At 39.9% G+C, this 20,533-nt stretch overlaps 1 protein-coding gene and 1 pseudogene across 1 annotated transcript in view; one reads left to right on the top strand and one right to left on the bottom strand.

The window, feature by feature from the left end:
• The window catches only part of LOC110257749 (protein transport protein SEC31-like), a 450,026-nt gene that overhangs the window by 153,477 nt on the left and 276,016 nt on the right, over positions 1-20,533 (bottom strand). The window contains exon 2 of the mRNA XM_021080205.1: positions 3,592-3,671. The gene's annotated coding sequence lies outside the window, so the exon portion shown is untranslated. The remainder of the gene's footprint in view (positions 1-3,591; positions 3,672-20,533) is intronic.
• LOC100524542 overlaps positions 5,789-20,533 on the top strand; it is a 34,777-nt pseudogene continuing 20,032 nt past the window's right edge.

Raw genomic sequence — 20,533 nt, 5'->3', positions numbered from 1 at the left:
TAATAAGCCACAAAAGTATATTGTAGTATCCAGAGTGACCACTAAGAAAAATACAAAAAGAGAGAGGCTTTAAAAAACTTAAATCGAGAAATAATCCTAAAAAGTGTTCAGGCATCTCACAGGAAGTTAAGAAAAAAGAGGAACAAGAACCAGAGGAAACTAACTGAAAGGGATAGACATAATCCTACCATATCAATAGTTACCTTAAATGTAAGTGGCCCAAATATACCAATTAAAAGACAAAGACTGGTCTGGATTCTGATCCGGCATGTAAGAAGCTTGGGATTTGCCATTCTGTCCTAACAAGTAAAAACCTGAACAAACTGAAAAATCAACAGCTCTTTTTAGATCTATAAGTGAAGTCACAGGGCAAACCATTGCCCCCCTCCCCCAAATTGGAGAACCCAATAGGTGAATGCAGAGATTCACAACCTCCTGGAGAAGAAACCTCCAGGGGAGCCAATGTGGAGTAAGAAAACCCAAACTGTAATTGATGAATTGCTGGAGGCTCAGTGTGGGCAACTCTGGGGGTTAAAAACTCCAGGGAATCCAGATATGGGGGCAAGGGATGGAAATTCCCATACTTTTAGGAGTTTTACCTCCTGGGGTTCTACCAGGTTCTCCTTGTGAATATTGAAAGAAAATCCCCTTACGCTTCCTAGGATTTGCCCCTGGGCCAGTGTAGCTTATTTTTCAGCCAGCGTTTGGGCAGAGGTTGTACCTAATCCTCTAGTACCAATGAGACTCCCACTCTGAGTTGATGGGTCTGTGCAACTCAGGTAATGTTTTTCAGTCTGCTGCATGCCCTGCTCTGGTTGCCCCTGAGTCTGTGCAGCCTAGTGCACGCACACAGCCTTTTGGCCCCCAGGGATGAACGTCATCCTAGCAGGGCTCTTATTCTCTCTCTCTGATTCTAGTTTAAGGTCTAGATAGTTTCAATTGTTGTCACTAGTCTCACAGAACTACCAGCCCTCTCTTAAGAGCTTGCCACCAAGACTTCCACCGTTTTTAACAACACCTTCTGTCAGAGTTTGAGTCCTTCGTCCTTACAGTCTGCCTCTCTCTCGCTGGGCAGAACCTTCGCACTACTGCACTGGAGCTGGCGGGTGGGTCAGAGGTCTGTTTCACTCTGAGTGACACCAGTGCTCCACAAGCAGGCAGTGTAGGGGAGATAACAGCCCCTGATCTCTTTCGCTTGCTTGCCCTCCAAGCATGGAACCTATAACCTCTGAGTGCGCTGGGACAGGCGAGACTGGAGTGTCAGTATTCTCAGCCCATCAGGTCTGGGACAGAGCCCTTGCCTTACCCTGGGGAGCCAAGTCCTCTTGGCTGCACCTTCCTGAAGAGTGGTTCTGCAGCATGAGATCAGAGGAATTAGGGATGCTACCAGCCTTCCTTTCCAATTGGGAAAGAGTAGCGCTAGACCAGGAGCTGGAGCAGAGGGAACCCCCTTAGCCACAACTGGTTGGAACAGATCTCCCATCACTGACCTGGAGTAGTGTCAGGGATGGAAGCATATTTGGCTTAAATGCCACAGACTCTCATTGTTCTTACCAAGATTTAGTGGGTTTTCTTGAGTAAATGTTTATCTGTGTTCTTTCTGTCTTGAGACAATTTCTAGTTATTTTAAACGTTTGTGTGTGTTTTTTAAAAAACAATTTTCATCCATTCAATGACTGTTTTGCTGGGGACAATGTCTGCCATGTTTTTCACACTGCCATTCCAGAATTCTCTCTTCCAATCTTTTAAAATCTTTCATTAATCTGTTTTCTTGTCTAATTACATTACTCAGTATGTCCAAAATAATGTTAAGTAGGAACAGTGGACCTCCAGGTCTTATTCCATACTTCAAAGAGAACAGAAGTTTTAATTTTAATGATTGTAAGTCATTAATGCTTACTTGCATCAAAAAGTCCCAAGTGACAAAATTTTGAGCCCCCTGCTTTGGGGACCCAAACTTGGAGTTTAGACTCTAAATTATGCCACTTAACTATGCACATGAGAAGACTGGATGCTTCTTTGGGGTGGTTTGTTCACAAGTATAGGCAAACAGCACTAATGGGATGGCTTCCTTCTGGTGTGCCATCAGGCAACTTTTCCGGACTCAAGCATTAGCTCCTCTCCAAGACATTTTTATTTATTTTAATTTTTTAATTAAAGTATAGAGTATAGTTGATTTACAATGCTGTGCCAGTTTCTCCTGTACAGCAAAGTGACCCAAATACATATATATATATATATATATATATATATATATATACATTTTTTAAAAATATTACTTTCCATCATGGTCTATCCCAGGACATTGGATATAGTTCTCTGTGCTGTACAGTAGGACCTACTGTCTATCCCTTCTAAATGTAATAGTCTCCCAAGCACATATTTAGAGTGACCATAGCCTGGGGCTGCCTATGGTAGCTTAAGAGAACCTCCTTAACAAATACGACCTCTCTCTTCTGCCTTATCAGTCTGTTTCTCTCCACTGGAAGGATTCCCTTGGCATATACAACATGCTCAGGTTTTAAGTAGCCTGAAATAAACTTTTCTTATAGCTGCTACTATTTGAGTTACCATCACCTCTATCCTTCTTGTTTATGGCCCATGTTGAAAGAGTGGATTTTTCTTTACTGTCTCTGCTGTGCCATCTTATTTACTTCATCTGTTATTTTCTGCTGTCTCTAAAAGTGACCTCCAAAATGGCCTTACTCTGTCTTCATTTTCTAGACCTTTTAATGCATTTGAACCCTTGGACCAGAACTTCCATTTTCAAATTATTTTGCCTCCCTTGGCTTCATTGACAAGGTGTTCTCTATCCTCCTCTGTCCATTCCTTCAAGTTCCTTTGCTAGATTCCTTCCCAAATTCTCAGTAAGTGTGGCTTCTCCTGTATTCTCTTCTAGTAACTTCACCTCCAAGAAATGTTGGAAAAGTACTATCAGTGTTTTGCAGTTAGATCCTGAAAATAAAGCTTGGGATCTGATATCACTCCTGAACTCTCCCGTATTTCTTAACTGCTTCTTTTTGAACATTTCTACTTCCATACTTCTTCCAGGGAAAAGTAATAAGTACTTGCCACTTGCTAGATATTATCTGAGGTACTTTCTCCTACTTAATCTTCTCAGTAACTCTATAAGGCAGATATCACTGTTCCAGATCTACAGATATGAAAATTGAGAGTCAAAAGAAAAATTTCTTATCAAAAGCCACACAGCATAAAGAAGTCAGGATTTAAGCCCAAGTGTTTCTAATTTCTATTGTCATTCTCCTTTTGAATACACAATGTTACAAGTTACAGTCAAAATATCTAATACCAAACATATGATTCCCTTCTACTCCAAAACCAATTTTTCTTCCGGATTTTTATATTTCTGTTAATGATGCCACCATTGCCCCCATTCAGCCACACTGGAAATTTCAGAGTCAACCTCAGCTTCTTTCTCCTCTTCTCTGCCCACATTTAACCAGTCTGTCTGACACTGCCTTTTCATCCTCTCCCATCTGCCATTCTCCTTTGTAAATCAATTTCTACCACCCTAATTTAGGCACCTTGATTTGCTACTGAACTGGTTTTGTAGTCTCCAGGCTCACCTACCTTCCACATGTACTGTCCAATCCGTATATCCATCTTCCTCTAAGGCAGGTTCCATCCTTCTCTAGCCTCTCTTTCCCCATCTGCAAATGAAATGATTGGTTGGATTATAGTTGAGGCTCCTAACCGTTTCACCTCTCAAGACCCCTTTTAATTTGTTTTGAACCTGTGGAGCCCATAATTGGAAATTGTTTTTCTAATGTTAAAATTGTCATTTGTTTCCTATATGTGGAATCTAAAAAAGGGATACAAGTGAACTTATCTGCAGAACAGAAACAGACACACAGACTTTGAAAAACAGTTATCAAAGGGGACAGTTGGGGGGATGGGAGGGATGGACTGGGCTTTGAGATTGGCATATGTACACTGAGGTATATGGAATGATTGGCCAGTGGGGACCTGCTGTATAGCACAGAGAACTCTACCCAGCATTTTTTGATAATCTATCTGGGAAAAGAATCAGAGAGAATGGATGTGTGTACATGTATAACTGAATCACTTTGTTGTTCAGCAGAAATTATCACAACTTTGTAAATCAACTATACTTCAATGAAACTAAAAAAGTCAAATACATAACCAACAAGGACCTACCATATAGCACAGGGACCTATAATTAATATCTTATAATAACCTATAATGGAAGAGAATTTTTAAAAGAACATATATATTTGTATAACCAAATCGCTGTGCTGTACACTTGAAATTAACACAACATTGTAAATCAACTATATTTCAATAAAAATTTTAAAAATAAAAAAGAAAGAATTGTTTCCCATTATAAAAAGTGCATCAGACTTTCATAACTGCCAATCAGTGCTTCTGATAAAGTGTTCCAGTTTGATTGATTCCAGCCCAAAACAAATAATATTGACATTGTAGTTGATCCGAGCAGCTATATTATGAAGTACATGACTCCCTTTAGTCTTTTTTCCCAGTTAATTTTTATTTGTTGACCCTTTCAAAGGCTCTTTTTTAAAAAAAAGTTTTATTGAAGTATAGTTGATTTATAATGCTGTGATAATTTCTGCTGTACAGCAAAGTGATTCAGTTGTACATATACACAGTCCATTCTTTTGCAGACTCTTTTGCCATATCGATTATCACAGAATATTGGGTAGAGTTCCCGGTGTTATACCCACGACAATCCCTCCAGAGCCTCCAGTGTGGTTGCCAGTGCCCACTGGCTGGTGACCATTGGGTGAGTAACCTCTAAGGAATCTTCCAGGCTTGCCAGTCTGTGGTTCCTAAAGTACAGCACTGATCATGTGTCTTCTCTATTGATTATTCTGTAAGGGCTCCCCATTGCCTCCTAAATTAACTACAAACTACTTAGCCTGGAATTCAAAGCCTGCCACGCTCCAGCCCTTAACATAATGTTTTTTCAAATTGTGAGCTGACAGCCGTGCTTGCATGAGCAACAAACTATTAAGCACAAGCATACACGCAGAGTTTACTGTTGTAATCACAAATAAAACTGACAACAAAGTTAATCTGACACATATTTAATGATATACCTAATGGTTATTGTGTTGGGTGGTAATTAGTCATAAATGGTAAGCGGTTCGCATAAATGATTGTAATTAGTATTACTTTTCCACACTCAGACCAATTTTTCCAGTTTCCTTCCATACTATTAGTTCTTCAGCATCCCTAATCAGCATCCGTGCTGACAATTTTCGCTGATACCATGTACCATTTAATCATCATCATCACATACACGCACACACTCTTCCATACATTATGGGACAAAAGGTCCTGGCTCTTCCTCTCCAGCAGCTGAGGTTTTGCTGTGCCTCCACCCCCACTGCCTCCTGCCACCTGGGACTGAGGTCCTCCCATGACAGGGTCATGTGCTTTGTCTCCTTCCTCCTGCCCAGCCCCCAAGCCCAAGCCCAAGGCCTCTTCTACTCATCCCTATATTTGGGGTGCTCTGGGTAGCTTGTTTCCATTTCAGCACCAGAAGGCTTCGGGCTGCAGACATATGGTCCCTTACAACTATGCTGTTTCAGAGAGACAAGGAGGGGCTACAGCATGTTCCCTGGGTTGTGTTCGTGGAGGGAGGAAGGCTTATAAGAGAAAGGCCTTTCAGGGTTGTCAGTACTGGATAGAAAGCATTGTAAAGGGAGGTGGCAGACACAGGGGGCTCAGAGATGTAGTTGCATCAGAATATTGTCATAGCTATAACTTTATAGTTCCAAACATGGGTATTAAAATGAAGGCACACAAGAAACCAATTATGCAGTTGTTCGAAAATATTCAGGTGATTTTTAAGTCACTATTCATATTTGCTATATCATATGCAAAGTTGCCTGAGCCACAGATCAGGAGAGCAGCATGGGCGTATTTCCCCCACTGGTTCACTGTGTGACAGCAGGCAAGCCAATAGCCTCTCCAGTTTTGCATCTGTAAAATGGGTTTTAATTCCAGTGGTGTTGCAGTTTGCCTAGGCACCCAGCTTCAAAAGCTTTGAGACATCCTCAACGCCTGTCACACACTCTTTCCTCATCTCGTTGGCCACCAAGTCCTGTACACGCTGGTTCCTAAATAACTTGAATTAATTTGCCTCTCTCCGTCCTTGCTGCTGGCAACGTTAATTCAGGTCACCATCACCTCATCTGGACCACTGTGACAGCCCTCTAACTGACCTCATTTCCATGTGTGCTATCTTCAAATCTGTTCTCCTCATAGCACCTAGAGCGATTACTTTTGAAATTTATGTAAACATTGCGTAACATAAAATTAATTAAGTGTGCAATTCAAAGGTGTTTAGTATATTCCTAATGTGCAACCATCACCTTTCTCAAATTCCAAACTGTTTTTATCTCTCCAAAAGAAAACTCTGTACTCATTAAGTAGTCATTTCCCATTCTCCCCTCACACGCCCTAGAAACCACTAATTTGCTTTTTATTTCTATAGATTTGCTGATTCTAGCTATCTTCTTCCCTTTTTCTTTTGCTTTTTTATTTTTACAGCCATACCTGTGGCATAGGGAAGTTTCTTGCCCAGGGGTCGAATCACAGCTGCAGCTGAGGCCTACACCACAGCCTTAGCAACACTGGATCCGAGGCACTTGTGTGACCTACACTGCAGGTTGTGCAACGCCGGATTCTTAACCCACTGAGTGAGGCCAGGGATGAAATCCACATGCTTACAGAGACAGCACTGGGTTCCCAACACACTGAGTCACAACGGGAACTCCTAATTCTAGATATTTCATATAAATTGAATCATATATGACCTTTTCTGTTTGTTTTCTTTTTTTCTTTTTGTCTTTTTAGCTATTTCTTGGGCTGCTCCCGCGGCATATGGAGGTTCCCACGCTAGGGGTTGAATCGGAGCCGTAGCCACCAGCCTACACCACAGCCACAGCCACAGCAACGCAGGATCCGAGCCACGTCTGCAACCTACACCACAGCTCACGGCAACACCGGATCGTTAACCCACTGAGCAAGGGCAGGGACCGAACCCGCAACCTCATGGTTCCTAGTCGGATTTGTTAACCACTGCACCACGATGGGAACTCCTGTTTGTTTTCTTTTGCTTAGCATAATATCTTTGAGGTTCATCATCAGTGTTGTAACATGTATCAGTATATCACTGCTTTTTATGGAAGAATAATAATCCATTGTATGGGAATACCACATTTGTCTATCCATTCATCAACTGATAGATATTTACTGACTTTTTATCCACCTTGAGGCTAATGCGAATAGTGCTAATATGAACATTCATATGCATGTATTTATCTAAATACCTGTTTTCAATTCTTTGGGGTATATAGCGAGGAGTAGAATTACTAGTTCACATGGTAATTCTATTTTTAACATTTTGGAGAATTGACCAAGATGTTTTCCAAGGCAACCACAACATTTTACATTCCTACCACCAGCTCGTTGGCCATTTATTTATATTCCTTGGATAAATGCCTATTTAAGTCCTTGACTACTCTTTAGTCAGGTAGCTTGTTTTTTTGTTGTTGAGTTGTCGGAGTCTTTTATACATTATGGATATGATAGATACCCATATATGATTTGCAAATATTTTCTCCCTTTCTATAGGTTTTTTTTATTATTTTGATAGTGTCCTCTGAAAAACAAAATATTTTTAATTTTGATGAATTCCATTTTATCTATTTTTCCTTTGTTGTTTGTACTTTGACATCATATCTAAGAATCCAAATCCAATGTCATGAAGATTTACCCCTATGTTTTCTTTTAAGAGTATTATCCATTAGTTCTTTCATTTGGGTCTTTGACCAATTTTGAGTTAATTTTTATATATACTGTGAGCTAGAGGTCCAACTTCAATCTTTTGCATGTGGCTATTCAGTTGCTCAAAAGACTATTTGTTGAAAAGACTATTCTTTCCTAATTGAATAGTCTTAGCACCTTTGTTGAAAATCAATTAAAAATACATGTATGAATTTATTTCTGGACTCAATTCTATTCCACTGATCGTCTATCCCTTTGCCAGTAGCACATTGATTTGATTACTGTGGTTTTGTTTTAAGCTTTCGAATGGAAAAGTTTGAGTCATCCAATGATACCTTTGATTTTCAGGATCGTTTTGAATATTTGAGGTCCCTTGCAATTTCACATGACTTTCAGAATCTACTTTTCTAGTTCTGTAAAAAAAAAAAAAGTCATCGAGATTTTGACAGGGATCTCTTGAATCTGCAGATCACCTCGAATAATGTTGCCATTTAAACAATAAGTCTATCCACGAACATGGGGCAGCTTTCCATTTATTTAGGTCTTCATACTTATTTTGATTTTTTTTTGTGTGGTTTCCAGAGTATAAGCTTTACATTTCTTTTCTTAAATTTTTTTTCCAAATTATTTTTTGATGCTATTGTACACAGAACTGTCTTTATAATTTTAAGATTACTAATTCAACATACTTGGGGGTGCTGATTTTAGATTCTATAACTTTGTTGAATTCATTCATTAGCTTTAATTTTATTTTTGTGGATTCTTTTTTTATATGTAACATTATATCATCTGAAAATTGAGTTTCACCTCTTCCTTTCAAATGTGGAGACCATTTGTCTTTTTCAGCCATAAAAAAAGAATGAAATAATGCCATTTGCAGCAGCATGGATGGACCTAGAGATTATCATACTAAGTGAGGTAAGTCAGAAAGAGAACAACAAATATCATATTATATCACTTATTTGTGGAATCTAAAATATGGCACAAATGAACCCACCTACAAAACAGAAACAGACTCACAGACACAGAGAGCAGACTTGTGGTTGCCAAGGGGGAAACGGGAGGAGTGGGATGGATGGGGAATTGGGGGTTAATAGATAAAATTATATTTAGAATGAATAAGCAATGAGGTCCTGCTGTATAGTGCAGAGAACTATATTCAATACCCTGTAATAAACCATAATGGAAAAGAATATGAAAAAGAATGTCTGTATGGTTCAGAGCCAGATATCAAATCATTTTTGTGTGACCACAGTGCTGGCTGTCTATATGAAGCTATCTTGTCATTGTAGAAGTTTGGATCAAGAGTGACAGATGGGCTTCTCTGAGGGCTATGGACCTAAGTAGTGTCAGGAGCCAGAGGGACACACCTAGAGGTAGCAAAAAAAAAAAAAAAAAAAAAAAGGCAAGAAAGAGTCTCAGCCCTCTAGCAGTGAAGTCTCTTAATTACTTAGGATCACTGGGGCAGCAGAGCAACCAACCACTATGCTGTTCAGATGATGAGACCACAAGTTCTGGTTCAGATCAAACTGTGTACAAATCTGCACTCTGCCACTTTCTCACTATGTGATCTCGGGAAGGTAAATTAAACTGTGCTGGGCCTCAGGTTTCTCATCCATAAAATGGAGGTGATGGAGATGACGATGACAAAATAACAACAATAATAATATTAATAATAATAACAATGATAATATAATGCATGCCTTAACAGAGTACCTGTTAACAGAGCTAAATGAGCTAATGTACGTAAAAAACCATAGTGCATGGCAGATAGTAAGCGTTCAATAAATGTATGTATGTGTTTGTGTGTGTTCACACGCATATGCACATGTGGAGAGACAAACAGAGAGAACACACGTGTGTGTGCCACTTGTGTCTCTTTCCTGCAGTCCAGGGCTCTCCAGGAGCATGGATTCATGTATAGAATATGTTGCCATAGCAGACTCACCTTTGTATAACTCTTCAGGGTTGAGGAGGATGTTATGTCAATCAAAGCAGGAATCGGAAGAAAGAACATCTTAGGGGGTAAACTGGGTTGAATCCTACGAAAGAAATGAGCTGAAAAATACCCCATTACAGGGCCTAGGAAATCTAAGTTATGGGCAAAGAGGAACTGTCAGGAGATGAACTTAACTGGAGCTCAAGGGTCAGGCCCAAAGAGCTAATGAGGAATGGCACACTCCGTAAAGACTAAGAACAGATAATATAGTAGCAAACCATAAATCAAAAATGTAAAAATCAAGATAAGGAAAAGATGATATCATAAGGGAATACGAAGACTAGAGGAAGAAAGCTAGGTGACTAAGTGCACGTCCAAACGGCTGACATAATCTCAAGTTAAGCTGTGAATTAGTAACTGTGCTTCCTCAGCAGGGCGAGGGGCAAGTGACTAAGCCTAGGGAACCTCCTTATAATTACACTTTGATGATGCTTCATGACCCTGTTTCGCTGACCTGTCCTCTGCTCGTGTTTCTTTTCCTAACACCGTAGACGTTTCTTATGCTTGAAAACCAGGGTTGGCACACTATGGCTTATGGGCCCATTCAGGGCCACCTCCTATCACTGTAGATATGGTCTCCTTGAAACACAGCCACCCCCATTTATCTATCTATTGTCTATAGTTGCTTTTGTGTAACAAAAACTGAGTTGACTCAGACACTGTAAGGCCAACAAAGTAAAAAAAAAAAAAAATTTGCTATCTGGCTTTTTTTTTTCGACAGGAAAAATGTCCCAGCCCCTGGTCTAAAACCCTTGGAAGAATGTGTTACTTCCCATGGCTTAGGACTAAAAAAAAGTAAGGAATTAAGGACAGAGTTATATCTCTAAGGTCATCATCTATAAAAGAGACCTTTCCTTTTACTTACATGAGGACAGGCATTAAGAACAGGAGGATAGATAGAGAGATAGATAGGAAGAAATGCAAACAATGATTAACTTAAAGCCAAAGCAAAAGATTTTAGATTCTATTCTGGGGATTTTTGATACCAGGTATCACTAATTTTAGCTTATCTAATGTTAAGATTAGCAGGTTTGTGAACTACTAACCCCCATTCAATACAAGCAGATGTTTATAATGTTGATCAGGGTGTCAAATTTCATTGAAATCTATTTCCCAACTGCAAGAGCTGTGTATTTGAAAATGCTAGCTTCTATTGGATTGCAGGGTGGAGACTCAAAAAATGAATATTAAGTTGTAATTTTGTATCATTCAATAGTATATCAAATTTGGTAAAAACCAGTATGCGTCTGGTTTTCAGAAACTACCAAGACCTAAATAGACATGGTGACTGTCTATAATCAACAAATTGGTATTCCCTGAACACCCTGGCTGAGGGTAATGAGAGATAATTGAGAGAAACCATTGTGGAATTACCACCAACCTCAGGAACCCCATAAATCTTGCTTGCAATTACTTGTTCAATGATTGCTTTCTCCACTAGAAGGCTCATTTGCCATTGGCTCCCAAGCATCTAGTAGCCTGGTCCCTGGTACATAGCACAGGCCCCCAAAATATTTGTTAGTGGAACGAATTATTGAATAAATATAGAACCCAGAACTGCCCATAAAGGTTTTACATACTCTCACTAAGATAGACTGGTACAAGGTACTGAAGCCAGTAGAAGAAGGGAGTACATTTTCAATATGGCTACAGTACTGTCACATAGAATTCACAGCACGGAAGTCTACCCAGCGTGGCGTGCCACTCGATGGACAAGAATGACTTGCAATTTATACGCAAATTGCTTATGGTTAAATGCCGCTTCTGAAGTATGTGAACAGTTTATTCTTTCAAGGTTAAACTCATCCTATACCCATCCATCTATGCTGTCTCTCCAAAAGGAACTGTCAAACTCGTAAATCGTTTGCTCAGTAAACTTGATCACAGTGAGAGCCGAGGGAACTGTGAACCCAGCCCCACCCCACTGACCGCAAGGCTCACACCAGTGAGGTCAGATGACTGAGACTGTCTAACTGCGAAGGGGGCCCGCTAGGTTCTAGCAAGCAACCTAGGAGGCAGTGGTGAAGAGAGGAGATGCCAGTAGGCAGTACTCTCCAAGGAGGCTCTGGCAGGATGGATTTGACATGGTGAGGCCACAGGGCACAAAACCAGGATGACAGTTCCTACAATGAGATAAATGAAGACACCCACGCGGGAGAGAACAACAATGGCTCCTGCCCAGGGCGGCTGCGGCTTGCCCACTGGACAGGAGGAGTGTCTGACTAATTGCATCGCTGTCTGTCTCTATATAGCACCGTTTTGTTTATTGAAGGTCCCTTTCTTTGTCCTGAACAAATTGACCCATTTGCTTCACTTTGTGCATTTAATTTTCATCTGTACGTTTGCAAAATACCCCATCGGTGTTCATTATGGTAAATTAATATTAGTGTTTCTGTAAGACAACCATCAGCCTTCGCTTTCACTAACTCTTTCCTACCTCTCCCTGCACCCCCTCCCCCATGCCTTGACTAATAGATATCATTTCAACAGTTTGACTAACTGCCGTGTTATAGAAAAGGCAGTAATTTATACTGATGTAATGGCCGTGATAAAAATCATTTGTGTGCTGATTTTATAAATTAGGGTGGAAATGTGAGTGCCTCTGAAAAATGAAGTGTTACCACATGGATTCCACTGTTGCTAATGCTTCATACCTTTCTGCTTCATTAAACCAATTTCACGGGGAGATGAGTTAGAGGAAGAAGCTGTGCTGCTTATGAGATGCAACAATGGTTTATTGAAAGAAATGGGGCTAAGATTAAATTAAGTGCTACTCGAGAAATATGGAAATACAAAAATATTCTAGATGAGTAGTTCGAAAATATGATAAGTTAGCTCTTTCATACTCCAAAAACTGGCTCATCATAATTGCACAGAACTGAATTCACAGCCTACTAATTAATATTGAAGAGCCTGAAACTAGCCTAATGAGTGGGAGAACCCACGAATGAGTTTATTCCACTTCCGTTTTGAAATTATGTCAACTCAAAATTTTCTTTTGGATTGCTTCTGATAGAGATTGACCTCTAACCTCTTCCTCAATGGTTTACCCTGTCTGGAGAATTTTAGATAAAAGAGGAGGGAGCAAGGTGAAGGCATGTGGCAAAACGTAAGTCATTCATTGGCAAGTGGCAATCACCACACCTCACTAGTTGTTCTGTTTGTTCCCTGGTTTGATATTAGGTGAGCGTCTAACCAGCTGAATACTGAGTTATGCTGATAAGCATCTTGATAAGCATCTTGTGGACCCTTTTTGGATGTCCTAAACTGGAGGTGGAGACACTGAAAAAATAAAGCATTGGTTGGCATGTCCTTGGGAGCAGGTACCAAGAAGTCGGAGCGGAGCCATTTCCACTGTTCGTCTAAATTGCCTACTCTTTCCCCCATTCTGATGAGCTTGAAGTTTTCACTTTCTAGCAACTAAACCCTATTTGTTCCCTGAGTTGTGAAGGATGTAAATACAAAGGGATTCATTCATTAAATAAGAGGCTTATGAATACTTAGTGTTTTTTTTAATGCAGAATTTCAAAGTGCAGCTGAGGAGCTGCCATTTTGCTCCCCCCTTACAATGAGATCTCTGTGTGTAAGTGACCCAAGTCCTGGGGTTGAGTCCAGCTCTCAGATTAGCACAGAAAACACGTACAGACTTGACTTTCAACCCACCCCCTCCCACCAATGATAAAAAAAAAAAAAACAAAAAAGAGTTCCAAAAAGTGTGCCTCTACTATGGGAAAAAAGAAATCTCAAGAGTACAATGCTGAAGACCGTGTGCCAAGACTCAGAGCCACATCACCCCTCAAATGTGGGGTATGTTGTTGTCATCCTAGAATTTGGAGTTTGACACACTTGGTGCAAACAGCTAACAGAGCGTGTTCATCCCACTATTGCAGAGGGACCAGCAGCAATTCCCTTCCCGGGCTCATCACTGCTACCAGCTGATAGGCATGTTCACCATCATCAGGAAGGGAAAGCGTGCAGCCCAAGTGCCCCCTCAGCCTGATGGTAACTTGCAAAGCCAGTGTCACTGCTTTGAGCATCACAAAAGGCATATACTTAGCTCACGATTAAAGAATGAGTTTAAAGAAAATCGAGTTTTAGAGAAATGTCAGTATTAGGGCTTAGACACTTCAAGAACAAGGCATGGTTAAGAATGTGGTCTTCAAATAACTGATGACCTTAAGTCTCAACTTTCTGGTCCATGAAGTAAGATCTCTAAAGTTTATTCTAGCTAGAAGTTTCTATTGTCTACATCATCTTCTTTGTAGAAAGTATCTTAGAGGAGGCCTCTCAACCTGTTGATTAGTTGTAACTTTTAATAGCTAGAGAACTTGCTCCCTGTCTATGATCCATAAAAATTATATCAAGGTCTAGAGTGTAAATGGCAGAAAACGGGTTTGAGTCTCAGAGTTACAAAGTTTTAAGGACAAAAAGCATGCATGCTTAGTGGGCTGGGGAAAAGGGGCTTTTTTTTTTTTTTTTTTTGGCTGGGCCTGCAGCATGCAGAAGTTCCTGGGCTAGGGATCAAACCTGTGTCACAGCTGTAAGCAGAGCCACAGAAGTGACAATGCTGCATCCTTAATCTGCTGAGCCACCAGGGAACTCCAGGGCAATTCTTAAAATTAAAGATGGCTCCACTCTTGTCCTTCCCTTGTCTGCTCTCCCTACTACCTGAGAATCTAAGATTCCCTACTCCCGGATACAGGTTCCACCCGGCTCCAGTAACACTTGGAGCCGAAGAGCCCTGCCATCTTATGCAGCCATCTGTCTCTTGTGGCCACTGTGGCCAGAGCTCTGGGGATGATGGGTAGCTCCAGGAAGACTCAGGAGAGATACCTCCCTGGGCAGTCTATGGGAAGAGAAGACATTTCCATCACATGTTCCAATTTGGGGAAACTGCAGGCACCTCAAGGGACTTGCCTGAACGTTATACCAAGAGTTGGAGAGCAGGTGATGGGGAAGTAGACCCCACGATTCCTTAACTTCATTCAGGCCTGGCCCAAAAGGTGACATGGATGAAATGGTTAAGACTCACTGATTTGTAGAAACTGACCAAGCCTGGGCACAAATGTGACAATCCACACACATAATGTAAATATTATGGTTGTTCACAGCTCCTCCTGTCCGCCTTCAACTAAGCATTACTCTTCCAAGCCGGTTTTAATTTATCTCTGAGCTTATACTTTAAACTTTCTGTTTGGTCTCTACCTCCTCTGATGCCTTCTTTCCCTCTCTAACTTTCAGTGTTACTCTCTCTCCCATCACAGGGGATTTCTGTGTGTGTGCAAAAGTGAAAGCATAGTAGTGAAAAGGCAGTGAAGGCATTTTATAAGTCTGCTATATTTTATATTTTACTTCATTTAGTATGGAACATATATCTCTGTTTCTTGTTTTACTACTAAGGATGTTCTATCAATAAGCAGCATTATGAGGAGGAGGGAGGGAGGGAGAAGGACTGGGAGTTTGGGGTTAGGAGATGCAAACTATTTTATGCAGAATGGACAAACAGCAAGATCTAACAGTATAGCATGGGGAACTATATCCGATCTCCTGGGATAGACTATGATGGAAGATAATATAAAAAAAGAATGTGTGGGTGTATATATGTATATATATGTATATGTGTGTATACAACTGAGTCACTTTGCTCTAAAGCAGAAATTGGCAAAACACTGTAAATCAACTATAACTTAAAAAAATTTTTTTAAAGATTAAGATTTAATTAGTCCTGGAGGACTTGGGCTCTTGAATTTTTAAAAAAGATCTCCTAGTGATAATAATGTGCAGACAATTTGGGAACTACTGGGTTAGAGCAGTTAAGTCCTATTATTTCTCTCTTCTGGTAGAGTTTGTGCTTGCCTGGTCCATCCAGTTTGGACCCCAAATGCTTCACCTGCTCTAGACACTTCTAGACACCTCTTTGCAACATAGTTGAAGACTTCCTTTTACTTGATGCTTGGGGTGATGACGGAAGAGTTAGCCGGTAATGATGGAAATTTTACTATGGAACAAGAAAGGTGCCTCAAGCATTAACCTATGTAACCCTTTGCTATTTAATGTATGCCCTGTGACCAGTGGCATTAGCATCACCTGGGAACATTTTAGAAACACAAGTGCTTGTTTATCCATTCCTCTATCGATGGACATTTAGGTTGCTTCCATGTCTTGGCTATTTGTAAGTAGTGCTGAAATGAACATTGGGATGCATGTATGTTTTCAAATTACATTTTTCTCTGGATAGAGAAGGTGTGGTACATATATACAATGTAATATTATTCAGCCATAAACAAGAATGAAATAATGTCATTTGCTGCAACATGGATGGACCTAGAGATTATCATACAAAGTGAAGTCAGACAGAGAAAGACAAATACCATATGCTATCACTTATATGTGGAATCTTTAAAAAAAATGATACAAACGGACTTATTTACAAACCAGAAATAGTCTCACAGACATAGAAAACAAACTTGTGGTTACCAAAGGGGAAATGTGGAAGAAGACGAATAAATTAGGAGGTTGGCATTAACATATACACACTACTACACATAAAATAGATAATCAACAAGGACCTGCTGTAGAGCACAGGGAACTCTACTCAATATTCTGTAACAATCTATATGGGAAAAGAATCTGAAAAAGATTAGATATATGTGTATGTATAACTGATTTACTTTGCTGTACCCCTGACATCGACATTGTGAAGCAACTATATTCCAATATAAAATAAAAATGAATAACAACAACAAAAAAGAAAGATGAGGGCTTGGGCCCATCTCAGACTTGCTGACTTCTCAGGTGATTTGTATGCACATTAAAGTCCGAGAAGCACTAGTCTATTCCTTAAACTCCTGAAAAAAACTTCTCACTCATCTAGGATTGTTGGATCCAGCAAACAAAAATGCAAGAAAGTCACTTAAATTTGAATTTCAGGCAAATGACAAATAATAAATATTCAGTATATGTATTTCCCATGCAGTATTGGCAGCCTGTGTTTTATTTGGCAAACTTACAGTTGCTTGGGCTCAACAGTTGATACTATAAACATACTTATATCAGTTTCCTCTATGACTCTTTGCTCTTGCATTTCATGTGCTCCAAGACATTCCACAGAGACACCTAGTCTGGTACAGACAGGGTCCTGGGTCCCAGCCCAACACAGGCCCTCAAGGTCCAACAGTCATGCTAGGCTCACTAAAGTCTCACAAACGCTAATCAATCAGCCCTAAGGTTATCTCTAACAGCGCCTGTCTTTGGAGCTATGCAATTCCTTAGCCAAATGTGGCAAAAGAAATTGCATCTCTCCCAGTTCTGCCTAAATCTTCTTTTATCATCTCGGTTCTGAGTCACTCACTGAGCTTCTTCTGTACCCCTTACGATGGGTTGCTTGGTCCAGACCAATTTTACAGTATAAAGGTCACTTCATTGTTTGGAGTCTTTTATGCTAGTTGCAGAGATTTCATAGTCTCTAGTCTCTTTGTCCTCAGTTGCTCCATCTTAGAATGTTAGAATCGTCATAGTCAGTTCTGCAAAGCTAGCTATTCTACTTCCTAACTGGCTAGTGTTACAGACCTGCTCAAAACTGAAACTTAGAAGACTGTTCCATCGTGAAATGCCTGAGGCTTCCTATCTAAGTATATACCCCCTCTCTCGTGAAAATGCTTCTTGCTATGCTTGGTACAGGTAGGAAGTAGCATTTAAGGCATTCAAGTCTGGGGATAAGGAAAGAAACACTCTTCAAGTTGGCTTCACCTAACAAAGCCACCTCAATACGCAGAGGTCAGGGATTGTGCTATTTCCTAGAGCATGGGGTCAAATATTCCCGTTTCATTTATTCATCCATTCAACTAGACAATTTCAAATACCTTTCGGAAAGAGATAAGTCTCCCTCTCCCAAATGTACCTTCCCATATTGTTTATATACAATTTCAAAGAACCCTGAAGCCTACCCATGAGGTCTGTGGCCTCAAGGCCGAAAATGTTGGTTCTATATGATGGACAGGGGCCTTGGCTCCTAGAGAAACACTAGTATCATCTCCTTCATCATCGTAATAATTCCATATATTTGGACAGTGCATGATGATGAAAACATTTTCAGATACCTTATCTCAGTGCCACAACAAAGCTCTGGGGGAGTTTTCATCCCTGTTGTACAGATATATCAATGGTGTAGACCCATCTTAAGTGATTTATCCATTAAACTTTACATTATTCCCTAAACTTAGGTCAAGAAATGCAATTTTAGTCGAAGCAATTATTTGACACTGTGAGGCCAAGAAAATCCATATCACCTGAATTATGACTTTTAAAGTTAAATATCAACATAGTCCTAGAAGTTCTACACCTTAAACAGGAAAGAAAAAGAAATAAATGGCATATAGATTGGAAAGGAAGAAATAAAACTGTCTCTATTTGCAGATGACATGACTGCATAAATAGAAAATCCCGAAGAACTGACAGAACAACTCCTGGACTTATAAATGAATTCATTAAGGTCACAGGATACAAGATAGAGATATAAATACCAACTGTATGGATGGATCTAGAGAGTCTTGTACTAAGTGAAGTAAGTCATACAGAGAAAGACAAATACCATTGATAGCACTTATATGTGGAATCTAAAAAAAATAATACAAATGAACTTATTTACAAAACAGAAACAGACTCACAGACATAGAAAACAAATTTATGGTTACCAAAGGGGAAACATGGGGGGGGGAATAACTTAGGAGGTTGAGATTAACATATACACAATACTATGTATAAAACAGATGACTAACAAGGACCTACTGTATAGAACTGGGAACCCTAGTCAATATGCTGTACTAATCTATATGGAAAAGAATCTGAAAAAGAATGGGTGCCTGTATATGTACAACTGAATCACTTTACACAACAATGTAAATCAACTATACTCCAATAACACTTTTTAAAAATATATCAATTGCATTCCTTGTGCTAACAATGAACATCTGGAAACCAAAGTAATTTACAATCACTTTAAGGAAAATGAAACAGGTACAAACCTAACAAAACATGTACTGGATTTGTACGCTTATAATCACCAAACATTGATGAAAGAAATTAAAGAACACCTAAATAAATGGAGGAATCGATTGCGTTCATAGATTAGAAGACTCGCCATATCAAAGATGTCAGTTCCCCCCTACCGGATCTATAGGTTTAATGCAATTCTTATCAAAATGCCAGCAAGGATTTTGGCAGATGTACACAAGCTTATTCTAAAATTTACATGGAATGTTATAGGTCCTAAAGTAGCTACAACAATATGGACTAAAAAAGAAGAAAGAAGTGAGAGAGATCACTTCACCTAATATTCAAGGTTACTCTATAAGTACAGTAATCAAGACAGTGTAGTATTGACTGAAAGACAGACACATAGATCAATGGAATGGAATAGAGAACCCAGGAATAGATTCGCACCAATGTGCCCAACTGATGTTTCACGAAGGTGCAAAAGCAATACAATGGACATTCTATAGTCTTTTCAACAAACGATGCTGGAGCAATTAGACATCCAGAGGCAAAGAAATGAACCTCAACCTAAGTCTCACACCTTATACAAAAACTAACTCAAAATGGGTCACAGACTTAAATGTAAAATATATGACTTTCGGGAAGAAAAAACATTTATTTTTCTTACTTTTATTGGGAGGACCAGGGGCTTTTTTATATTTGACACCAGAAGCACAAACCATAAAAGAACAAAACTGAAAAATTGGACCTAACTAGATAATCAGATATACATTAAGATATTTTGCTCTGAAAATGCTATGCGCTAGTTTAAAACACAACTCTTCTATTAAAAAATAAATGAAATGCTAATGTGATCAACTGTTTCCAGATGCAGCAAATAGAGACTTTGCTTTAGTTTATGTGGAGTGATGAGTCCACTGGCCAACTTTCCTTGGAGGCTAAGCATGCAGGAGACGTGCTATTGTATTGCCTGAGTCACTTCCAGGGCATGAGTTTCCTGTGGCTATGACTTTTCTAAAGGGTAAGTCAGCTGGAAACAACATATAATGAACACGCACATAGACTGCCTGGTTTGGAAAAGAAACACATTTGGGTAAAAGTAAGTAAAGGATTTTATAGTAGCCTCGCTTTTTGCAATTCTGACCTTGTAGTTGGTTGCCATTTCAAAAACATGGATAAAAATGTCCCTGGGTTCTTAAAACCCACTGATAGAAAGAGCTGGCCTTGATTTCAACTGCACTCAAATCTCCCATTACACTCAAGGAGGGGACCAACACTCAGTGGCAGGATTTGAAACTCAAGGCTGGCCTCTTTATGATGGACAAAGTTGATTGCAGCGAACATTCTTGGCACTGGCTCAAAAAGTTTTGAGTTTCTAGATCCTGAGAGAGAAATTCTCTCAGGAGCCCTTCAGCCTTTCAGGTCACTGATGGGATGGGGGTGGGGGTGCAGTGGGGGACACTTAGGGGAGAAGAGCTGCTGCCTGGCCTCTGGACCAACCATTGACGAAATCTACTCTAGCAGGGGTGTTCGCTAGCTTTCTTATCTACACCTCATCACAGTCTCAGAAAGCGTAAATGCAGGACGATAATCCAAAATTCGAGGAGGGGAACTCACATCCCCTGAGTGCTTAGCATATGTACTGGGCACCCTGCTATGCACTTTATTCCCAAGAACAACATTATAAGGTAGATACGACTGTCACGGCCATTTTACAGATGAGGTAGCAGAGACTCAGAA

Source organism: Sus scrofa, chromosome X (assembly GCF_000003025.6).
Source record: "Sus scrofa isolate TJ Tabasco breed Duroc chromosome X, Sscrofa11.1, whole genome shotgun sequence".
Taxonomy (NCBI): domain Eukaryota; kingdom Metazoa; phylum Chordata; class Mammalia; order Artiodactyla; family Suidae; genus Sus; species Sus scrofa.
Note: the sequence above shows the minus strand (reverse complement) of the source record. Positions and strands in the feature narration are given on the sequence as shown.